Source organism: Petromyzon marinus, unplaced genomic scaffold, assembly GCF_048934315.1.
Source record: "Petromyzon marinus isolate PM22_M1 ecotype Great Lakes invasive population unplaced genomic scaffold, UKy_Petmar_22M1.pri1.0 PM_G_Scaffold_84, whole genome shotgun sequence".
NCBI classification, from domain to species: Eukaryota; Metazoa; Chordata; class Hyperoartia; order Petromyzontiformes; family Petromyzontidae; genus Petromyzon; species Petromyzon marinus.
Window position 1 is genome coordinate 23,109 of NW_027423040.1, and position 21,643 is coordinate 44,751.

The following is a 21,643-nucleotide window of genomic DNA, read 5'->3' on the forward strand; positions in this document are numbered from 1 at the left end:
GGGCGGTGGTGGGGGTGGGGCAGCGCCTAGCGTGACGTCACTTCTCGTGTGACGAATGGCACCGCCCATTGCCTGCGGGGGAGGGGGGATAAAGGGCGGTGGTGGAGGTGGGGCTGCACCTGGCGTGACGTCACTTCCCATGTGACGAACGGCACCGCCCATTACCTGCGGGGGAGGGGGGATAAAGGGCGGTGGTGGGGGCGTGTGTGTGAGTGTGTGTGTGCGGTTTCAAAAAAGGGCGGTCCTGCACAGATGCCATATTTTCTGTCCGTCTGCTACAGCAGAGGTGTAGAGAATTCCAACAAGACCTACATCTCTGCTTTATTGACCTGGTCAAGGCCTATGATACCATCAGTAGGCCTGGGCTCTGGGTCGTTCTTCGTGCTTTTGGAGTACCTGACCCTCTGCTCACGATCATTAAGGACCTTCATGATGGTGAGCGGGCCCGGGTAGAACTACGTGGCCGGGAGTCAGAGCCATTCCCTGTACACCTTGGGGTGCGACAGGGATGTCCTCTGGCTCCCACATTATTTAACATCTATTTTGACCACGTAGTTCATGAAGCCTTCAATAGCTGTACCGGGGGAATCTCCATATGGTACAGATATAATGGGAGGCTGATCAATGCCCGGGTGCGGTCAAGGGATGGCTCCCTATTGCTCAACCACGTTATGTATGCTGATGATTTGGTAATAGCTGCTCAGTCAGAGGAGGAGTTGGAGACGCTGCTGCTGAGACTGGAGCGTGCCACTAAGGTGGGGCCGTACCATCAGCCCCACCAAAACTAAGCACCTGCCTGGGTATTTTGTACCATCGGACACTCCACCCCCACAACTCCCAATCGGTGATGGGGCAGTTGTGGAGAGAGTGGAGAGTTTCCCATACCTGGGAAGTGTGCTTATGACTGGCTCCAGTTTAACAGCAGAGGTCTCACTCCGAATCAGTCGAGCGGCAATATCTTTTCATCGGTTGCGTAATGCTGTGTGGAAGCTACCTGGTCTGTCGCTCCGCACTAAGCTTCAGGTCTTCTCGGCCACGGTCATTCCCTCCCTTCTCTACGCTTGCGAAACGTGGACCCCCCCTAATGGAACATCTTCGCCGGTTAGAAACATTTAGGCTGGCCTGCCTACGATCCATCCTGGGTTTAACCAGACTGGATTGTGTGAGGAGCTCACAAATCCTTGAAAGATCTGGGCAAGGTCCCATCGGTGAGCTCCTCCGGCGGGCAAGGCTGCGATGGCTGGGTCATGTAGCCCACATGCCCAGCCAACGCATGCCGAAACAGCTTTTGTTCGGCCGGATTGAGGGGGCTAAGCGGGCGCGGCACGGGCTAGAGAAGAGATGGAGTGATGTGGTACAGGAGGACGTGGAGCTGAGTGGACTTGCCGATGACTGGTACCACCGGTGTCAAGATCGACCTCTGTGGAGGAGGCTCGTGAAGGATGCTACTGGGCAGTTGGAGGTAGTCGCCCTCCAACAACAACGGAGGGCGGAGGAGCAACGCTCACAACAACGAGCGGAGCGCCGGGTGGCTAAAGCACAGCAGGTTGGCACAAAGAGAGAGACACAGACAGAGAGACGCAGACAGACACCGTCAGAAAGACACGGAGACAAAGACACGGTCAGAGAGACACGGCGAGAGAGATGAGACAAAGACACAGCCAGCATCGTCATTAGCATGGGTGGGTGAGTAGGTGGGTGAGTGAGTGGATGAGTGAGTAGGTGGGTGGTCGGTGAGTGAGTAGCTGTTGGGTGAGTTGCTGTGTGAGTAGGTGAGTGAGTAGGTGAGTGAGTGGCTGAGTGGGTGACTGAGTAGGTGATTGAGTGGCTGAGTGAGTAGGAGACTGAGTGGGAGAGTGAATGTGAGAGAGTAGATGAATGAGTGGCTGAGTGAGTGGCTGGGTGAGTGGGTGACTGAGCGAGTGGTTGAGTGAGCGAGCGAGTGGGTGAGTGAGCGAGCGAGCAAGTAGGTGAGTGAATGGCTGAGTGAGTGGCTGAGTGAGCGATTGGGTGAGCGATTGGGTGAGCGAGTGGGTGAGTGAATGAGTGGCTGAGTTGGTAAATGAGTATGTGAGTGGGTGGGTGAGTATATGGGTTAGTTGGTGAGTGAGTAGGTGATTGAGTGGGTGAGTAGATGAGTGGGTGTAGGTGAGTGAGTGGGCGAGTGAGTAGGTGGGTGGTCGGTGAGTGAGTAGGTGGCTGAGTAGGTGGGTGAGTAGTGGGTGATTAGGTGACTAGGTGGGTGAGTAGGTGAGTGAGTAGGTGAGTTGGTGAGTATGTGAGTTGGTATGTGAGTTGGATGTGTCAGTAGGTGAGCGTCTCGCGCACCTGATGGTAATGACGGCCTCGCTGCTGTCAGCGTTGGAGGTCCACAGGGCAATGCGGTCTCCCTTGTGTTCTCTGGTGTGTTACAAAATTATATGACTCTGAAAAGGCCTTCCTGCACAGAGTGCACTTGAAGGGTTTCTCTCCTGTGTCCTCTGGTGTTTTTGAAGATGTGGTGACTGTGCAAACTCTGTGTGTACACTGTGTCCACTCTGTGTGTGTACACTGTGTATACACTGTGTGTATACACTGTGTGTGTGTGCACTGTGTTTGTGTGTATACACTGTGTGTGTGTACACTGTGTATACACTGTGTGTATACTGTGTGTGTGTGTGTAAACTTCGATTTAAAGCTTTCGTGACTGCAATGATTCATCTTCTTTGGTTCTTTCGGTAAAGTCACGTAGAATGAGAATAAAATAATAAATTGATAAAATAAAATAACACAATAATATTCTCACGACGTTTCGGCCTGATGAAGGCCGCTTGTGTTGTGGCCGAAACGTCGTGAGAATATTATTGTGTTATTTTATTTTATCAATTTATTATTTTATTCTCATTCTACGTGACTTTACCGAAAGAACCAAAGAAGATGTGTGTAAACTGTTTGTATATACTGTGTGTGTACACTGTGTGTCCACTCTGTGTGTGTACACTGTGCATACACTGTGTATACAGTGTGTGTGTGTACACTGTGTGTGTACACTGTTTGTATACACTGTGTGTGTACACTGTGTGTGTACACTGTATACACTTTGTGTGTGTACACTGTGTGTCCACTCTGTGTGTATACTGTGTGTGTGTACACTGTGTCCACTCTGTGTGTGTACACTGTATGTGTACACTGTGTGTACAGTTTGTATACACTGTGTGTGTGTACACTGTGTGTCCACTCTGTGTGTGTACACTGTGCATACAGTGTATACAGTGTGTGTGTGTACACTGTGTGTACACTGTTTGTGTATACTGTGTGTGTACACAATGTGTGTGTGTGTACACTGTGTGTGTGTAGTAGGGGGCACAGGTGGTGCATTGGCCAGTCATCTCAGTCAGTCGACCCATGGCATCTTTTCATCAATTTATTTTAAATTATTAAAATGTGAATTTATTATTTTTATCTTTTATTTTTTGTTTTCTATCTACGTGACTTTACCGAAAGAACCAGGAATATGGTAGCGCATTCTCTATTTGTTGCAGAGGTTCAAGGTTCAAATCCGACAGGCATATCTGGCTACCCCAGTAACATTCACCACAACATGCGCAGTCTGCTTAACAGCGGATGTCAAACAAACCACTGTGTCACTCACAACGCACATTGCATGTTGGTGTCACGGTCAAAATTGTGGCAATTCCAGTAACACTATCCAGAAACTCCACAAGGGAGATGACGCGTCAATGATCGCCCCCTACCGACAGACTCATGTCCACGTGCAGGCCGGTGCAGGGCCACCTTGTGCCACACAGGGGCAGCTGCCACTAGGGGGCGCCCTTCCATTGTTTGAGATGAGGTTCGATACGAAACACCGAGTTGCTGAGGCAATAAGGCAAGCGACTTATGATACCAGCCGCTCCTCCTGGGCAGGTTCGGTTACGTACGGTGCGAAATAAGTTCCAGATACACACACAGAGACTGACACAGATACACACACAGAGACTCACACAGATACACACACAGAGACTCACACAGATACACACACAGATACACACACAGATACACACACAGAGACTCACACAGATACACACACAGAGACTCACAGATACACACAGAGATTCACACAGATACACACACAGAGACTCACACAGATACACAGAGACTCACACAGATACACTCACACAGATACACACACACAGATACACACACACAGAGACTCACACATACACATACAGAGACTCACACAGACACACACACAGAGACTCACACAGAGACACACACAGAGACTCACACAGATACACACACAGAGATTCACACAGATACACACACAGAGACTCACAGACTCACACGGAGACCCATAGATTATCACGGTTGGCTAGGTATGGTGCGAAAGTTACAGATAAACAAGTTTGAGTCGCGGGCCGTGGAAGTTGACCGGGCGCGTGTTGCTACTGACAGTCGTTGAATACGGTTGGATAGACGCTGCTAGAGAGACACAGACAAGACAGGCGGACAGACACAGACAAGAGGAACACAGAGACGACAGAGAGACACAGGCAGAGAGAAACACAGAGGCAAACAGATGACACAGACGGACAGGGACAGAGAGATGTTGAATCAAACACACTGAACTCGCTCCATTGAAAGAGATTCCTCGATCTTCGCAATGCCCGGAAGTCATTCTTATTATTGATTTAATTGCGTGTGGTGTGTACATGCAGGCAATGTGGGGTATCGATGTACACAGATATGAACAAGATCAGCAGACAAGACGTCTTTAATTTAATCGGTCTCTCCACGAAACAAAGGAATGTTTAACTCGAAATATAAATCCCACGGCCTTCGTGCGAGTCCATAATTACTGCATTGCTTCAGTGCAAGCCAACTGTGGACCGGTTTTGGTGGGCAATGTCTCAACAGCAGTGGGGCTTGCTTCAAGCCATGGTTGTGAACATCCAGACGTTAATCAGCAAGGAGCATTTCTAGTCTGAGTTCGACAAAATCTACGTCAACACGTAAGACAAAATTATAATTCGTGTTGTAGAGAATGTATTTCCTCTACGTGTAACTTTAAGGTGGTATGTCTTGTAACTGATGAATGATCCGAGTGTGCTTCCTATGTCAAAGACAATGAGTTGCTCCAGATGCTTCCTGAAACACAAAAATACAGTTTGACCTGTATCACAAGAACAACGGGTCCCACCTGAGTTCTCTGTACAGGTTACTTCCAAAACACACACACACTTTGTCCTAACATCACTTATTCAATGTTTGACCCTTATAAAATATAAAGTGATGCATGAACACACAAAATAAGACAAGTGTTTATTCTGAATTATTGACAGGCATTTTAACAAAATTTAATTACTGCAGTGAAATATACTGCATCAGATAACATCTGATTAAGAAGCTATTTGAAAAAAAAAAATGCACCGTCTGCTTAACAGTGGATGTAAAACATACTATTGTAGTGTCATTCAAAACGAGTAGGCCATTGCATGCTGGCGAATTCTAAACATTAGCGACAAATTACAAAACTGAGATGAAACATCAATCATCGCCCCCTACTGACAGCCTCTTGTTCACATACTCTTTGGTTCTTTCAGTAAAGTCACGTAGGTAGAACAAATAATAATAGATCACGACGTTTTGATCGTAACACAATCAGTCGTCCTCAGGCGGAAAAAAATAATAAATGCAGGCCGGTGCAGGGCCACCACCTTGTGCCACACAGGGGCAGCTGCAACTTGGGGATGCTCTTCGAGTGTTTCAGACGAGGTACGACACAAAACTCCGAGTTGCTGAGGCGATTAAGCAAGCACCATGTAAAAGCAATTATTATAACATAGTGAATGCTTGGGGGCTTCTTGGCTCTCGCTCCTGGTCAAGAGATCTCCCCAACCCACAGGTCCACAAAGACTGGCCGCTCGCTCTTGCTCTGCAGGTTGAACCTGTCTCAAGCTTACACATCTACCGGGTCTCCACTTAACTTTGTATTGTCTAGGAGCAAGTCCACCCACACCCCCACAAACTGCTGGGAGTTGCTTCGCTCTGCCTCACAGTCAGAATTCTCCTCCTGATTCACATTGCCTCCATCGATGTGAAGGTCCCATTTTGGAGCTGAATCATCTTCACATTTTACCTTCACTTCTTCGCTCTTCACCATCACCTCTTCACATTTCACCATCACCTCTTCATATTTCACCTTTATACCTTTAAAAGTGTCCAAGCTGGGATTTTCCTCTGGTTCTTGTTTCATGAGGGATTGGCTCATTGCGGCACTTTCACTTTCACAAGCTGATTTCAGACTGCACTCCTAGTGGATCTTCTGATGCTTGTGCCTTCTCTGGTGTACTTGAAGATGTAGTTTCTGTGCAAACGCCTTCCAGCAGAGTGCACCTGAAGGGTTTCTCTCTTGTGTGTGTTCTCTGGTGTTTTTTTAAGAACAGATGATTGTGAAAATGCCTTTCCACACACACTGCACTTGAAGGGTTTCTCTCCCGTGTATGTTCTCTGGTGTCTTTGACGATTTGATGAATCTGCAAACGGCTTCCCGCACAGAGTGCACCGGAAGGGTTTCTCTCCCGTGTGTTCTCTCGTGTCTTTGAAGATGTGACACATGTACAAACGCCATACTGCACAGAATGCACCTGAAGGGTTTCTCTCCTGTGTGTGTTCTCTGGTGTACTTTAAGATGTGATGACTGTGCAAACGTCATCCCACACACTGCACTTGAAGGGTTTCTCTCCCGTGTGAGTTCTCTGGTGTACTTTAAGATGTGGCAACTGTGCAAACATCATCCCGCACAGAGTGCTCAGGAAGGGTTTCTCTCCCGTGTGTGTTCTCTCGTGTCTTTGAAGATGTGACACATGTACAAACGCCATACTGCACAAAATGCACCTGAAGGGTTTCTCTCCTGTGTGTGTTCTCTGGTGTACTTTAAGATGTGATGACTGTGCAAACGCCATCCCACACACACTGCACTTGAAGGGTTTCTCTCCTGTGTGTGTTCTCTGGTGGGTCTGAACAACTGATGAATGTGCAAACGCCTTCCCGCACAAGGTGCACCTGAAGGGTTTCACTCCCGTGTGTGTTCTCTGGTGGGTCTGAAGATCAGATGGCCGTGCAAATGCCTTCCCACACACAGTGCACTTGAAGGGTTTCTCTCCCGTGTGTGTTCGCTGGTGTCTTTTAAGAGCAGATGACTGTGAAAATGCCTTCCCACACACACTGCACTTGAAGGGTTTCTCTCCCGTGTGTGTTCTCTGGTGGGTCTCAAGAACTGATGGCCATGCAAATGCCTTGTCACACACAGTGCACTTGAAGGGTTTCTCTCCTGTGTGAGTTCTCTGGTGCTGTGTCAAATTTCCAGTCCGATCCGTGCTGTATGCACGCTGGTCGCATTGTTGACTTGTCGTACCGAGCTGCTGTGCTGACTGCTTTTGCTCCATCAGACCAGCGTCAGCTGCAGACAGAAAATAAGGATATACACACCATCTACACGTCAGTATCGAGGCACAGAGGAATGCATATATACAGTCACATGTGACTTACACGTCTATACTTATTCATATATTCATGATGCAGTGAAAAAGTGTCCCAAATTCCTCACACGGGCTGTCATGGCACACAATGAGAGGGCAAATGGTTATAAACATGCCTGGAAGTACTCGTATCTTCAAAATGAATGTTCACCAAAAACTCTAAGTACACAATTTCGGCAAAGGGTGTTGAAAACAAAACTATTTGTGTTATGCAGAAATGCATAAATTAACGTTCAATCGCAACTTAGAGGTGTGAATCCAGGCTCAGATGTCCTTGAATGCTGGGATGAACATATCCGACTTCAGCTGCATGTGTGTGCTGTGTTCACCTCCTGTTTCCATTCTTACAAAGAGTTCCAGAAGAAAACAAAAATAAACTATTGTTTTGATATAACTTCCGTGTTCAACAGAGTTAATAGATCTTCTTAGGTTCTTTTGGTAAAGTCACGTAGAATGAGAATAAAATAATAAAATAAAACAATTAAATTCTCACGACGTTTTGGCCACAACACAAGTGGCCTTCTTCAGGTGAAAGGTACAGACCTGTCGGGACGACAGAGCTACAATGAACACTGCTAAGATTCGCAGCGTCTTTTAAGCTGGTTGAGAGAAGTGAGGCACCTTGACAAACGGGTTTACATATCAAACAGGATAATTTAGCATAGACTTTACTGCAAACACAAACTTGACACTGTCACACACTGGCACGGGTCAAGAGGCGGTGGCATGTCCAGAATCATGCCTGGCCACCTTCATCTGCTCAGCATTAATGCTTCCTCACTCCACCAAGTAATTGAGGATCAACAAACATAGCCGAGGCTAACTGGAGTTTGCGTGTCTCTCTCCGTGGTGAGATATTAACTACCTCACCTGGTATACAGGAAGTCATGGGTTCGATCCCGACCCAGACGCCTGCTGTATATTTGGAGTTTGCGAGTCTCTCCGTTTATCGTCTGTGACCGATAGACATTGATACACGTACTTGATGAGACCTCCTCTGCCAGTAGCAAGATATAGAAATAGGTTTTACCCTTTTAACTAGCACAAAAACTGACACCTTTATTCAAGGCATCATGTTTGCAATAACCACAACACAAGCAGTCAAAATGCAAACAAAAGGGTAAAACCTATTTCTATATCTTGTTACTGGCAAAGGAGGTCTCATAATGTAAATGCTCACCCCGAGCCCTCAATACTCTGATAGTGCGCTGTTTTTGAGTTGTACGCCTTTTGGCGTCTTCTGGTCCAACACCAGTGGAGACTAAGGGCTCTAAGAAAAGCCGTCTCGGGCGTGGACCAATCAACTTCAAGGACAGTGCCAATATTATTATCAGAGTTGTCTTTTTGTTTGCATTTTGACTACTTGTGTTGTGGTTATTGCAAACATGACGCCTTGAATAAAGGTGTCAGTTTTTGTGCCAGTTAAAAGGGTAAAACCTATTTCTATTGACACGTATTCTTGGTTCTTTTGGTAAAGTTATGTAGATAGGAAATAACAATAACAGATAATACAATCAAATTTAAAAGACCACTTGTGTTGCAATCAAAACGTGGGTTTTTTTTGCTTTATTTACTATTTTTTATTGTTATTTTTATTTTATTTTCTATCTACGTAACTTTACCGAAAGAACCAAGAATATTAATTCCTGCAGTCACCAAACTTTTAAGTCAAAACATTCACACACGTTGACAAAGCCTCACCTTGTGTTGTTGTGGGCAGGTCGCTTCTGATAACAAGAGCGGTATAGCAGCTCAAGCGGGCTTGGCCTGCTAACAAAAGAACGAAAATAAAAACTGCGTGAATATTTACAATAAAACAAAGTTACAAAGTGGCGAGCCGGGTGAAGACAAATTAAACTTAAGCGAGATAATTAAAGTTAACGCAATCAGGCGAGGGCAGGAGGCAAGGCCCCGCGTGGCTAGGCCCCGCGTTGTAAAGTTCCAACCTGGACATCGATTCCCATGCTCGCTGCTACTCAACTGACATCCCTACGAGAGAGAGCGAGGCTCTACCTTGGTAAACAACAACAACCACCACCACTATCACCACAATGACCACCACAACCACCACCACAACCACAACGATTTCAGTGCAAGCGAGCACACGGCAGCTTCCTGTTGCCTCGCGACAGAAGGAAGTAGTATGACGTCACTTCTCTTCTACGTGGTGGTGACTTTACCGACAGAACCAAGAATATAAGTGTGCTTTCTCTCTCTCTGCGTGTCCTCGTGTTATTATTATTTCCTGCAGTCACCAAAGTTCCAAATCTCTCATTGACACAAGGCCGTAATTAAAATATATAATAATTATAATATGTTATAATAATTATAATATATATTGGTGGGGGACATATCCCCCCCCCCCCAATAATCAAACATGCTCAAAATGTCCCCCCCCCCCCAATATATTGCTATAAAAATATTTTGTTAAGTAATAATTGCTATGCTATGTTAATAAAAACAACAATTTCGCTAAACCTTGGCCACAAAATCCGAACTTGTCTTCATATAACAATGCGTAGATTTCTGTTTATATGATTGTGTTGTACTTTATGAATCCCTAATCTCTGCCATTACATACTATGAAACAAGAAAAGTTAAAAAATAAACAACAGAGCAATGTAATACAATACAATATTATACATTATTGTATCAAATAAAACAAAAATTCCATCCCATGTGTTAGTGAAATTTTTCAATATTTTAGGAAATGTCAGGAAATTAGTTTTCAAATTTAGATTTTATTTCTGGGGGGGGGACCCCAGACCTCCTGGTAGATTTGGTCCCCCCCAATGTTGACTCCATGGCTACGGCCTTGCATTGACTCGCGGATTTCTCTACACCCCCTCCTCTCTCTCTCTGCCCCCCTCGCTCTCTATTTAAGGCCTCGACACAGAGGCGTTGTTTCTCTGTGCGTACAGTGAGGGAAAAAAGTATTTGATCCCCTGCTGATTTTGTACGTTTGCCCACTGACAAGGAAATGATCAGTCTATAATTTTAATGGTAGGTTTATTTGAACAGTGAGAGACAGAATTATAAATTGATTCGCATTTTAATGAGGGAAATAAGTATTTGACCCCCTCTCAATCGGAAAGATTTCTGGCTCCCAGGTGTCTTTTATACAGGTAACGAGCTGAGATTAGGAGCACACTCTTAAAGGGAGTGCCCCTTATCTCAGCTCGTTACCTGTGTAGAGGTGTTAACTACGCGCTGTTGCGTAACCTGCGTTGCAACCAGGGCAGTGCAGCATTACCCCTGGGTACAACGGTTGGGGTCAGTCAAGGTGAAACGGATCGTGGCCAGGGTTTGGTGCGAACCAATCAGACGGTTCCACGTGGGAATGTATGATTGGTTCTACCTGGCCACGAAGGGGTATAAGACGGGTGACCCAACGGACCTCGGGGAGTTCTCTCCCTGCACGAAGATAGAAGACTGGGCTGAAGCCTAGCTAGGACCCTGGACCAGCCTTTCAGCCCTTCTAAGGGCTAAGGCTCGGCATACCCAGTGGTCAGGACCCACCGGGCCAGCGGTGGGTCAGATAGACTCCCCTAGGTCCTAGCCGGAGGACTAGGATAGCGGTAGACGTGTGAGTCCCGCCAAGTCCGGAGGTTGTACCTCCTTAGGTATCAAGGAGGTTAGCGGTAGACGTGAGAGTCCCGCCAGGTCCGGAGGCTGTACCTCCCTAGGGTATCGAGTGAGGGGACCGAATATCCCTCTGTGTGTGTTGAGCGTTGTATAAGGAAATAATACAATAAACAGAGTGTGCCTCCTAAAGAAGTCTGCTCGTCCTTACAACACTACACCTGTATAAAAGACACCTGTCCACAGAAGCAATCAATCAATCAGATCCCAAACTCTCCACCATGGCCAAGACTAAAGAGCTCTCCAAGGATGTCAGGGACAAATATTGTAGACCTACACAAGGCTGGAATGGGCTACAAGACCATTGCCAAGCAGCTTGGTGAGAAGGTGACAACAGTTGGTGCGATTATTCGCAAATGGAAGAAACGCAAAAAAACTGTCAATCTCCCTCGGCCTGGGGCTCCATGCAAGATCTCACCTCGTGGAGTTGCAATGATCATGAGAACGGCGAGGAATCAGCCCAGAACCACACGGGAGGATCTTGTTAATGATCTCAAGGCAGCTGGAACCATAGTCACCAATAAAACAATTGATAACACACTTCACCGTGAAGGACTGAAATCCTGCAGCGCCTGCAAGGTTCCCCTGCTCAAGAAAGCACATATACATGCCCGTCTGAAGTTTGCCAATGAACATCTGAATGATTCAGAGGACAAATGGATGAAAGTGTTTTGGTCGGATTAGACCAAAATGGAGCTCTTTGGCATCAACTCAACTCGCCGTGTTTGGAGGAGGAGGAATGCTGCCTATGACCCCAAGAATACCATCCCCACCGTCAAACATGGAGGTGGAAACATGCTTTGGGGTGTTTTTCTGCTAAGGGGACAGGACAACTTCACCGCATCAAAGGGACGATGGACGGGGCCATGTACCGTCAAATCTTGGGTGAGAACCTCCTTCCCTCAGCCAGGGCATTGAAAATGGATGGTGGATGGGTATTCCAGCATGACAATGACCCAAAACACATGGCCAAGGCAACAAAGGAGTAGCTCAAGAAGAAGCACATTAAGGTCCTGGGGTGGCCTAGCCAGTCTCCAGACCTTAATCCCATAGGAAATCTGGAGGGAGTTGAAAGTTCAAGTTGACAAACGTCAGCCTCGAAACCTTAATGACTTGGAGAAGATCTGCAAAGAGGAGTGGGACTAAATCCCTCCTGAGATGTGTGCAAACCTGGTGGCCAACTACAAGAAACGTCTGACCTCTGTGATTGCCAACAAGGGTTTTGCCACCAAGTACTAAGTCATGTTTTGCAGAGGGGTCAAATACTTTTTTCCCTCATTAAAATGCAAATAAATTTATAACATTTTTGACATGCGTTTATCTGGATTTTTTTGTTGTTATTCTGTCTCTCACTGTTCAAATAAACCTTCCATTAAAATTATAGACTGATCATTTCTTTGTCAGTGGGCAAACGTACAAAATCAGCAGGGGATCAAATACTTTTTTCCTTCACTGTATGTGTGTATCTCTCTCTGTGTGTCTCTGTGTTATCTCTCTCTGTCTATGTGTCTCCGTGTCTGTGTTTTGTCTCTCTTTCAAATTGAGCAATCTTTGGAAGAACGTTATCAACCAGGTGGGGTGTTGACTCTTATGTTGGCCGACTCTCTGTGTTGTATTGCATTACATTTCTATTCTAGATTTAAAGCTTTCGTGACTGCTAGGATCCATACTCTTTGGTTCTATTGGGTAAAGTCACGTAGGTAAAAAATAAAATAACAAAAATCACGACGTTTTGGCCACAACACAAGCGGCCTTAACCAGGTGAAGGGACGAGACTGTCTGGAGGACAGCGCTGGAGTGGAAAAAGCCACGCGAAGATCACGACCTTTAAGCTGTGTGAGAAGAAACAAAGCGCCTTGACAAAGGAATTAGCATATAATTTAGCATTGAAATGGCTCGTTGAAATAGCTAAGTTAAAGTATACACATCCGCAGAGGCACCCCTTGACAAAGGAATTAGCATATAATTTAGCATTGAAATAGCTGAGTGATTAGCTTGTAACTGGTCACAGAAATAGCTATGTTAAAGTCAGAGCATATACATTCACTGAGGCACCTAGTACAAATCAAACAGGAGAATTTAGCGAAACACAACCACGCTCAGACCGCGGACCTTTAAACTGTGTGCGAGCAAACAAGGTGTCCTGACAAAGAAATTAGCATAAAAATATCATTTGATTGGCCGATTTTAGAAAAGAGGTGGTGTACGTGCCGGTGGACTTGCCGTTTGGCGCGGGGGGGGGGGGGGGGGGGGGGAGTTTGCCTATTGATGGCGTGAAAAGGGAATTTATTAGAGCTACAAAAGTTTGGGGTACCACTACTTGAAAAATATACTGTACCATTGAAATTAGTTTAATGTTTAGTTCGATTTAGAACATCTTTCCAATGGTTGCTTAATTTGAAACCATCTTCTCGGTTGAAATTGTGTCTGTGTTTGTAGATCTGAATTGCCTCGTGAACAAATCTCTGATAAAAACCCGTGGGTTTGCAAAGAACCTTGGTATCGGAGAAAATTATATCGTGATCACCCACAGCGTTGTAACAGTGATCAGCCACGGCAGAAGAATTTGTTTTGCCGTGTTTCAAATCTGATTTGTGCTCGCGAATTCGGTCAGAGACATGTCGCTTTGTCTCCCCGATATAGCAATCACCGCAGGTACAACTCAATTTGTAAACCCCGGGGTACTGTAAGTCAGGAATGACATCCTTCACGGATGGGATCAGATCACGAATTTTGTGTACTGTATTGAACCGGACCTGGATCTTGTGTTTGTTTAGAATTTTGGAAATCTTTTTAGTAACGCCTGCTATATATGGTAGTGTGATGGTTTTGACCGGAGTATCAAGTGGTTGTTTCTGTATGGAGGGAGAAACAGCTTGGCGGATGGTACGGTCAGAGTAACCATTCCTTTTGAGGGCCAGGTGTACATGTTTTAATTCACTGGTCAGGTGGTGTTGGTCCGAAATGCAATGAGCCCTATGGTATAAAGTTTGATGAGAGAATTCTTTTGGGCTGGGTGGTGGTGGGAATCAGGTTTCAAGTAGGAATCTGTGTGGGTGGGTTTCCTGTAGACAGAATGCCCCAATGAGCCATCAGGTCTCCTCTCAAACAGAACATCTAAGAATGGTAGCTTGTCATCTTTCTCCACTTCCATGGTGAATTTGATGGCGGGATGTTTGGAATTGATGTGGTGTAGGAAAAGGTTCAGAGCTGGGAGGCCATCTGGCCAAATGACAAAAGTGTCATCCACATATCTCTTCCACAGGGAAGGTCTGAGGGTGGAAGTCTGGATGGCATCTGATTCAAATTTCTCCATGAAAATATTGACTATCACTGGTGATAAGGGGGATCCCATGGGGGTACCCTCATTTTGTTTGTAGAAGGAGCCATTCCAAGTAAAGTAGGTATTGTTGAGGCAGTGCCTAACCAGTGCAGATGTGTCGGGGTCTAGTCCATGTTGGACCATATTTTCAATTATTTCAATGGTATCAGGTACTGGGACCTTGGTGAACAAAGAGACCACATCGAAGCTGACAAGGATATCGTCAGGGGACAGTACAACGTCTTTAACCATGGAGACCAATTAGGCTGAGTCAAGTACTGCTGAGGTGGTCTTGCCAGTGAAAGGCAGCAAGGTATCTGACAGAAAACGGGCTAGTCTATAGGTAGGGGAGTTGGTCGTGGATACGATGGGTCGTAATGGGGTGCCTTCTTTATGAATCTTGGGAAGAACATAGAATCTAGGGGGTCTTGCAGCAGAACGTTTTAGGGAGGGACGTTTAGTTGGGTCGATTAGGGAGGTCGAACTTGCGATGATCTTGTTAGTTTTTATCGCTAGGCTATTAGTAGGGTCATTTTTTTATTTTTGAGTAACTTCCATCGTTGAGCAGAATCTGGATTTTGTTGTTGTATGAATATTTATCCATAATAACATTAGCGTTGCCTTTATCGGCTGAGAGGATGACTATATCACTTCTGTTTTTTAAATTCGCGAGTTCAGAGCGTTCATTTTTGCTGATGTTACTAATGGGTTTCTTAGCATTCTTAAGAATAGTGGCTATTTCAGCTCTCGCAACGTCTGCTTGGATGTGTCCTACGCCTTTGAGGGCTACATCGACCTGAGAGATGATATCATCTACTGGTATGTGTTTTGGGGTGACAGCAAAATTTAGTCCCCTAGCCAGTACTGTTTTCAGAATGTCCGAAATCGGGGTGCTACTCTGATTAATGACGATTTTGTTAACATCTAGTTTTGTTATATGTGGAACTGGGTTCTTCTTTGATAGGTGGTTGAATTTAGAAATCAGGTTAGCTTTACATTTGACTAACAGTGACTCAGCAGAAGAAGCAGTCATGTTGTCTACGTGATTCCAATCAGAAGGTGACATTTTTTGTGTTAACATTAAATGAGCTTGTAGGAGAGGCCTGTCTAAAGTATCGAGGTCAAATCGGAGTAGCCTTATCCTCTCTGAGATTAAAGATAGGCTGGCCTTAAGCAGAATCTGTTTAGAATTCGGAGAAGATACAGCAGCAGAAGTGAGTGTGAAAGCGATGGGTATTACCTTATGATCGCGGCATCTTTTGAGGAAGGTCAGCGTCTCGATGAGTTGCGACTTCTTGTCCCGTTGTCTGTTAAAAGCTCTAACAGATAGGTGAAAACTCTCCCCATAGAGGTTATCAATTCTAGATTTAAAGCTTTCGTGACTGCTAGGATCCATACTCTTTGGTTCTATTGGGTAAAGTCACGTAGGTGAAAATAAAATAACAAAAAAATTAACAAAAAATCACGTTTCGGCCACAACACAAGTGGCCTTCATCAGGTGAAGGGACGAGACTGTCAGGAGGACAACGCTGGAGTGGAAGAAGCCACGCTCAGATCACGACCTTTAAGCTGTGTGAGAAGAAAAACACCAAGCGCCTTGACAAAGGAATTAGCATATAATTTAGCATTGAAATGGCTCATTGAAATAGCTAAGTTAAAGTATACACATCCGCAGAGTTACCCCTTGACAAAGGAATTAGCATAGAATTTAGCATTGAAATAGCTGAGTGATTAGCTAGTAACTGGTCACATAAATAGCTATGTTAAAGTTAGAGCATATACATTCACCGAGGCACCTAGTACACATCAAACAGGAGAATTTAGCGAAACACAACCACGCTCAGACAGCGGACCTTTAAACTGTGTGCGAGCAAACAAGGTGTTCTTAAGAATGCTAAGAAACCCATTAGTAACATCAGCAAAAATGAACGCTCTGAACTCGCGAATTAAAAAAAACAGAAGTGATATAGTCATCCTCTCAGCCGATAAAGGCAACGCTACTGTTATTATGGATAAAGATTCATACAACAACAAAATCCAGAATCTGCTCAACGATGGAAGTTACTCAAAAATAAAAAAATGACCCTACTAATAGCCTAGCAATAAAAACCAACAAGATCATCACAAGTTCGACCTCCCTAATCGACCCAACTAAACGTCCCTCCCTAAAACCTTCTGCTGCAAGACCCCCTAGATTCTATGGTCTTCCCATGATTCATAAAGAAGGCACCCCACTTCGACCCATCGTATCCACGATCAACTCCCCTACCTATAGACTAGCCCGTTTTCTGTCAGATACCTTGCTGCCTTTCACTGGCAAGACCACCTCAGCAGTACTTAACTCAGCCCAATTGGTCTCTATGGTCAAAGACGTTGTACTGTCCCCTGATGATATCCTTGTCAGCTTCGATGTGGTCTCTTTGTTCACCAAGGTCCCAGTACCTGACACCATTGAAATAATTGAAAATTTGGTCCAACATGGACTAGACCCGACACACCTGCACTGGTTAGGCACTGCCTCAACAATACCTACTTTACTTGGAATGGCTCCTTCTACAAACAAAATGAGGGTACCCCCATGGGATCCCCCTTATCACCAGTGATAGCCAATATTTTCATGGAGAAATTTGAATCAGACGCCATCCAGACTTCCACCCTCAGACCTTCTCTGTGGAAGAGATGTGTGGATGACACTTTGGAGAAAGATGACAAGCTACCATTCTTAGATGTTCTGTTTGAGAGGAGACTTGATGGTTCATTGGGGCATTCTGTCTACAGTTAACCCACCCACACAGATTCCTACTTGAAACCTGATTCCCACCACCACCCAGCCCAAAAGAATTCTCTCATCAAAACTTTATACCATAGGGCTCATTGCATTTCAGACCAACACCACCTGACCAGTGAATTAAAACACGTACACCTGGCCCTCAAAAGGAATGGTTAGTCCGACCGTACCATCCGCCAAGCTGTCTCTCCCTCCATACAGAAACAACCACTTGATACTCCGGTCAAAACCATCACACTTCCATATATAGCAGGCGTTACTAAAAAGATTTCCAAAATTCTAAACATACACAAGATCCAGGTCCGGTTCAATACAGTACACAAAATTCGTGATCTGATCCCATCCGTGAAGGATGTCATTCCTGATTTACAGTACCCGGGGTTTACAAATTGAGTTGTACCTGCAGTGATTGCTATATCGGTGAGACAAAGCGACATGCCTCTGACCGAATTCGCGAGCACAAATCAGATTTGAAACACGGTAAAACGAATTCTTCTGCCGTGGCTGATCACTGTTACAACGCTGTGGGGGGTCACAATATAATTTTCTCCGATACCAAGGTTCTTTGCAAACCCACGGGCTTTTATCAGAGATTTGTTCATGAAGCAATTCAGATCTACAAACACAGACACAATTTCAACCGAGAGGATGGTTTCAAATTAAGCAACCATTGGAAAGATTTTCTAAATCGAACTAAACATTAAACTAATTTCAATGGTACAGTATACTTTTTCAAGTAGTGGTACACCAAACTTTCGCAGCTCTTATAAATTCCCTTCTCACACCATCAATAGGTAAACTCCCCCCCCCCCCCCCGCGCCAAACGGCAAGTCCACCGGCACGTACACCACCTCTTTCCGAAAATCCGCCAATCAAATGCTAATTTTTATGCTAATTTCTTTGTCAGAACACCTTGTTTGCTCGCACACAGTTTAAAGGTCCGCTGTCTGAGCGTGGTTGTGTTTCGCTAAATTCTCCTGTTTGATGAGTACTAGGTGCCTCGGTGAATGTATATGCTCTAACTTTAACATAGCTATTTCTGTGACCAGTTACAAGCTAATCACTCAGCTATTTCAATGCTAAATTCCATGCAAATTCCTTTGTCAAGGGGTACCTCTGCGGATGTGTATACTTTAACTTAGCTATTTCAATGAGCCATTTCAATTATATGCTAATTCCTTTGTCAAACCCACCCACACAGATTGTCAAGGCGCTTTGTGTTTTTCTTCTCACACAGCTTAAAGGTCGTGATCTAAGCGTGGCTTCTCCCACTCCAGCGCTGTCCTCCAGACAGTCTCGTCCCTTCACCTGATGAAGGCCGCTTGTGTTGTGGCCGAAACGTCGTGATTTTTTGTTATTTTCAACTACGTGACTTTACCCAATAGAACCAAGAGTATGGATCCTAGCAGTCACGAAAGCTTTAAATCTAGAATGCATTTAATAACCCAACTTGTTTCTGTGATACTGTGCAAGCCCAGAGTTAATAAATATTCGTCAGGGCGCTTTGTCCGAGCTGTGTGTGTGTGGCGCTGACCCCTGACCCCTGGGGGTCAGGGGTGACCAGCACAGAGGGCACGGCACGGAGCCACAGCAATTCCACCACAGCTGTTGACGACCACGCCTTGTTCAACACCACACACACGTGACTTCCTCCTCATGCACCTAGCCTGGCACAGCAGTACAACACGCACACGTCACCTGCTGGGTCTGTCACGTGACTTCATGCAACTAGCCTGGCACAGCAGTACAACACACGGCACCTGCTGGGTCTGTCTCTGTCACCTCCTGGTGCACCTAGCCTGGCACAGCAGTACAACACACACGCCACCTGCTGGGTCTGTCTCTGTGACCTCATGCACCTAGCCTGGCACAGCAGTACAACCCATGGCACCTGCTGGGTCTGTCTCTGTGACCTCATGTACCTAGCCTGGCACAGCAGTACAACCCATGGCACCTGCTGGGTCTGTCTCTGTGACCTCCTCATGCACCTAGCCTGGCACAGCAGTCAACACACGTCACCTGCTGGGTCTGTCTCTGTGACCTCGTGCACCTAGCCTGGCACAGCACTACAACCAACGGCACCTGCTGGGTCTGTCTCAGTGACCTCATACACCTAGCCTGGCACAGCAGTACAACCCATGGCACCTGCTGGGTCTGTATCTGTGACCTCATGCACCTAGCCTGGCACAGCAGTACAACCCCGGCACCTGCTGGGTCTGTCTCAGTGACCTCATGCATCTAGGCTGGCTGATTTTAACGACACAACATTTATATATTTACGCCATCTAAACCAACAAAACCTCTATTACGGACTCAGTCACTCACTCGGCACTCACTCACTCAGCCAGTCACTCACTCAGCCAGTCACTCACTCAGCCAGTCACCCACTCAGCCAGTGACTCACTCAGCCAGTCATTCACTCAGCCAGTCACTCACTCACTCAGCCAGTCACTCAGCCAGTGACTCACTCACTCAGCCAGTCACCCACTCAGCCAGTCACTCACTCACTCAGCCAGTGACTCACTCAGCCAGTCACTCACTCACTCAGCCAGTCACTCAGCCAGTCACTCTGCCAGTCACTCACTCAGCCACTCACTCACTCAGCCAATCACTCACTCACTCAACCACTCACTCACTCACTCAGCCAGTCACTCACTCAGCCAGTCACTCACTCACTCAGCCAGTGACTCACTCACTCAGCCAGTGACTCACTCAGGAGCTCAGCTGCTCACTCAGTCGCTTGCTCACGAAATTACTCAATCACTGAGCCAGTTTGACAGTAAACTTTATGTTTATATATCCAACAACACAGCACGAAATAACATCATCGTCTGGCTAATCAGGACCTCCGTCAGCCTACCCCACACCACACAATGGTACCCACATGCTTACCCCTCCACCGTGGTGGTGGTGGTGCTGGAATTGGTGGTGGTGGTGGTAGCATTGGTGGTGTTGGATCGTGGTGGTGTTGGTGGTGTCGTTCAGTGGGTGTTAGCGGTGGTGGTGTTGGTGGTGGTGTCGTTCAGTGGGTGTTAGCGGTGGTGGTGTTGGTGGTGGTGTCGTTCAGTGGGCGTTAGCGGTGGTGGTGTTAGTGGTGGTGTCGTTCAGTGGGTGTTAGCGGTTGTGGTGATGGTGTCGTTCAGTGGGTGTTAGCGGTGGTGGTGTTGGTGGTGGTGTCGTTCAGTGGGTGTTAGCGGTGTTGGTGGTGGTGTCGTTCAGTGGGTGTTAGCGGTGGTGGTGTTGGTGGTGGTGTCGTTCAGTGGGTGTTAGCGGTGGTGGTGGTGTTGGTGGTGTCGTTCAGTGGGTGTTAGCGGTGGTGGTGGTGGTGTCGTTCAGTGGGTGTTAGCGGTGGTGGTGGTGTTTATGGTGGTGTTGGTGGTGGTGTCGTTCAGTGGGTGTTAGCGGTGGTGGTGGTGTTGGTGGTGTCGTTCAGTGGGTGTTAGCGGTGGTGGTGTCATTCAGTGGGTGTTAGCGGTGGTGGTGGTGTTGGTGGTGGTGTTGGTGGTGGTGTCGTTCAATGGGTGTTAGCGGTGGTGGTGGTGTTGGTGGTGTCATTCAGTGGGTGTTAGCGGTGGTGGTGGTGGTGTCGTTCAGTGGGTGTTAGCGGTGGTGGTGGTGTTGGTGGTGGTGTCGTTCAGTGGGTGTTAGCGGTGGTGGTGTTGGTGGTAGTGTCGTTCAGTGGGGGTTAGTGGTGGTGGTGTTGGTGGTGGTGTCGTTCAGTGTGTGTTAGCGGTGGTGGTGGTGGTGGTGGTGGTGTCGTTCAGTGGGTGTTAGCGGTGGTGGTGGTGTTGGTGGTCGTGTCCTTCAGTGGGTGTTAGCGGTGGTGGTGGTGGTGTCGTTCAGTGGGTGTTAGCGGTGGTGGTGGTGTCTGTTCAGTGGGTGTTAGCGGTGGTGGTGGTGTTGGTGGTCGTGTCCTTCAGTGGGTGTTAGCGGTGGTGGTGGTGGTGTCGTTCAGTGGGTGTTAGCGGTGGTGGTGGTGGTGTTGGTGGTGGTGTCGTTCAGTGGGTGTTAGCGGTGGTGGTGGTGGTGGTGTCGTTCAGTGGGTGTTAGCGGTGTTAGCGGTGGTGGGTGTTGGTGGTGGTGTCGTTCAGTGTGTGTTAGCGGTGGTAGTGGTGGTGGTGGTGTCGTTCAGTGGGTGTTAGCGGTGGTGTTGGTGGTGGTGTCGTTCAGTGGGTGTTAGCGGTGGTGGTGTTGGTGGCGGTGTCACTCAGTGGGTGTTAGCGGTGGTGGTGTTGGTGGTGGTGTCGTTCAGTGGATGTTAGCGGTGGTAGTGGTGGTGGTGGTGGCGGCGTCGTTCAGTGGGTGTTAGTGGTGTTGGTGGTGGTGTCGTTCAGTGGGTGTTAGCGGTGGTGGTGTTGGTGGTGGTGTTGT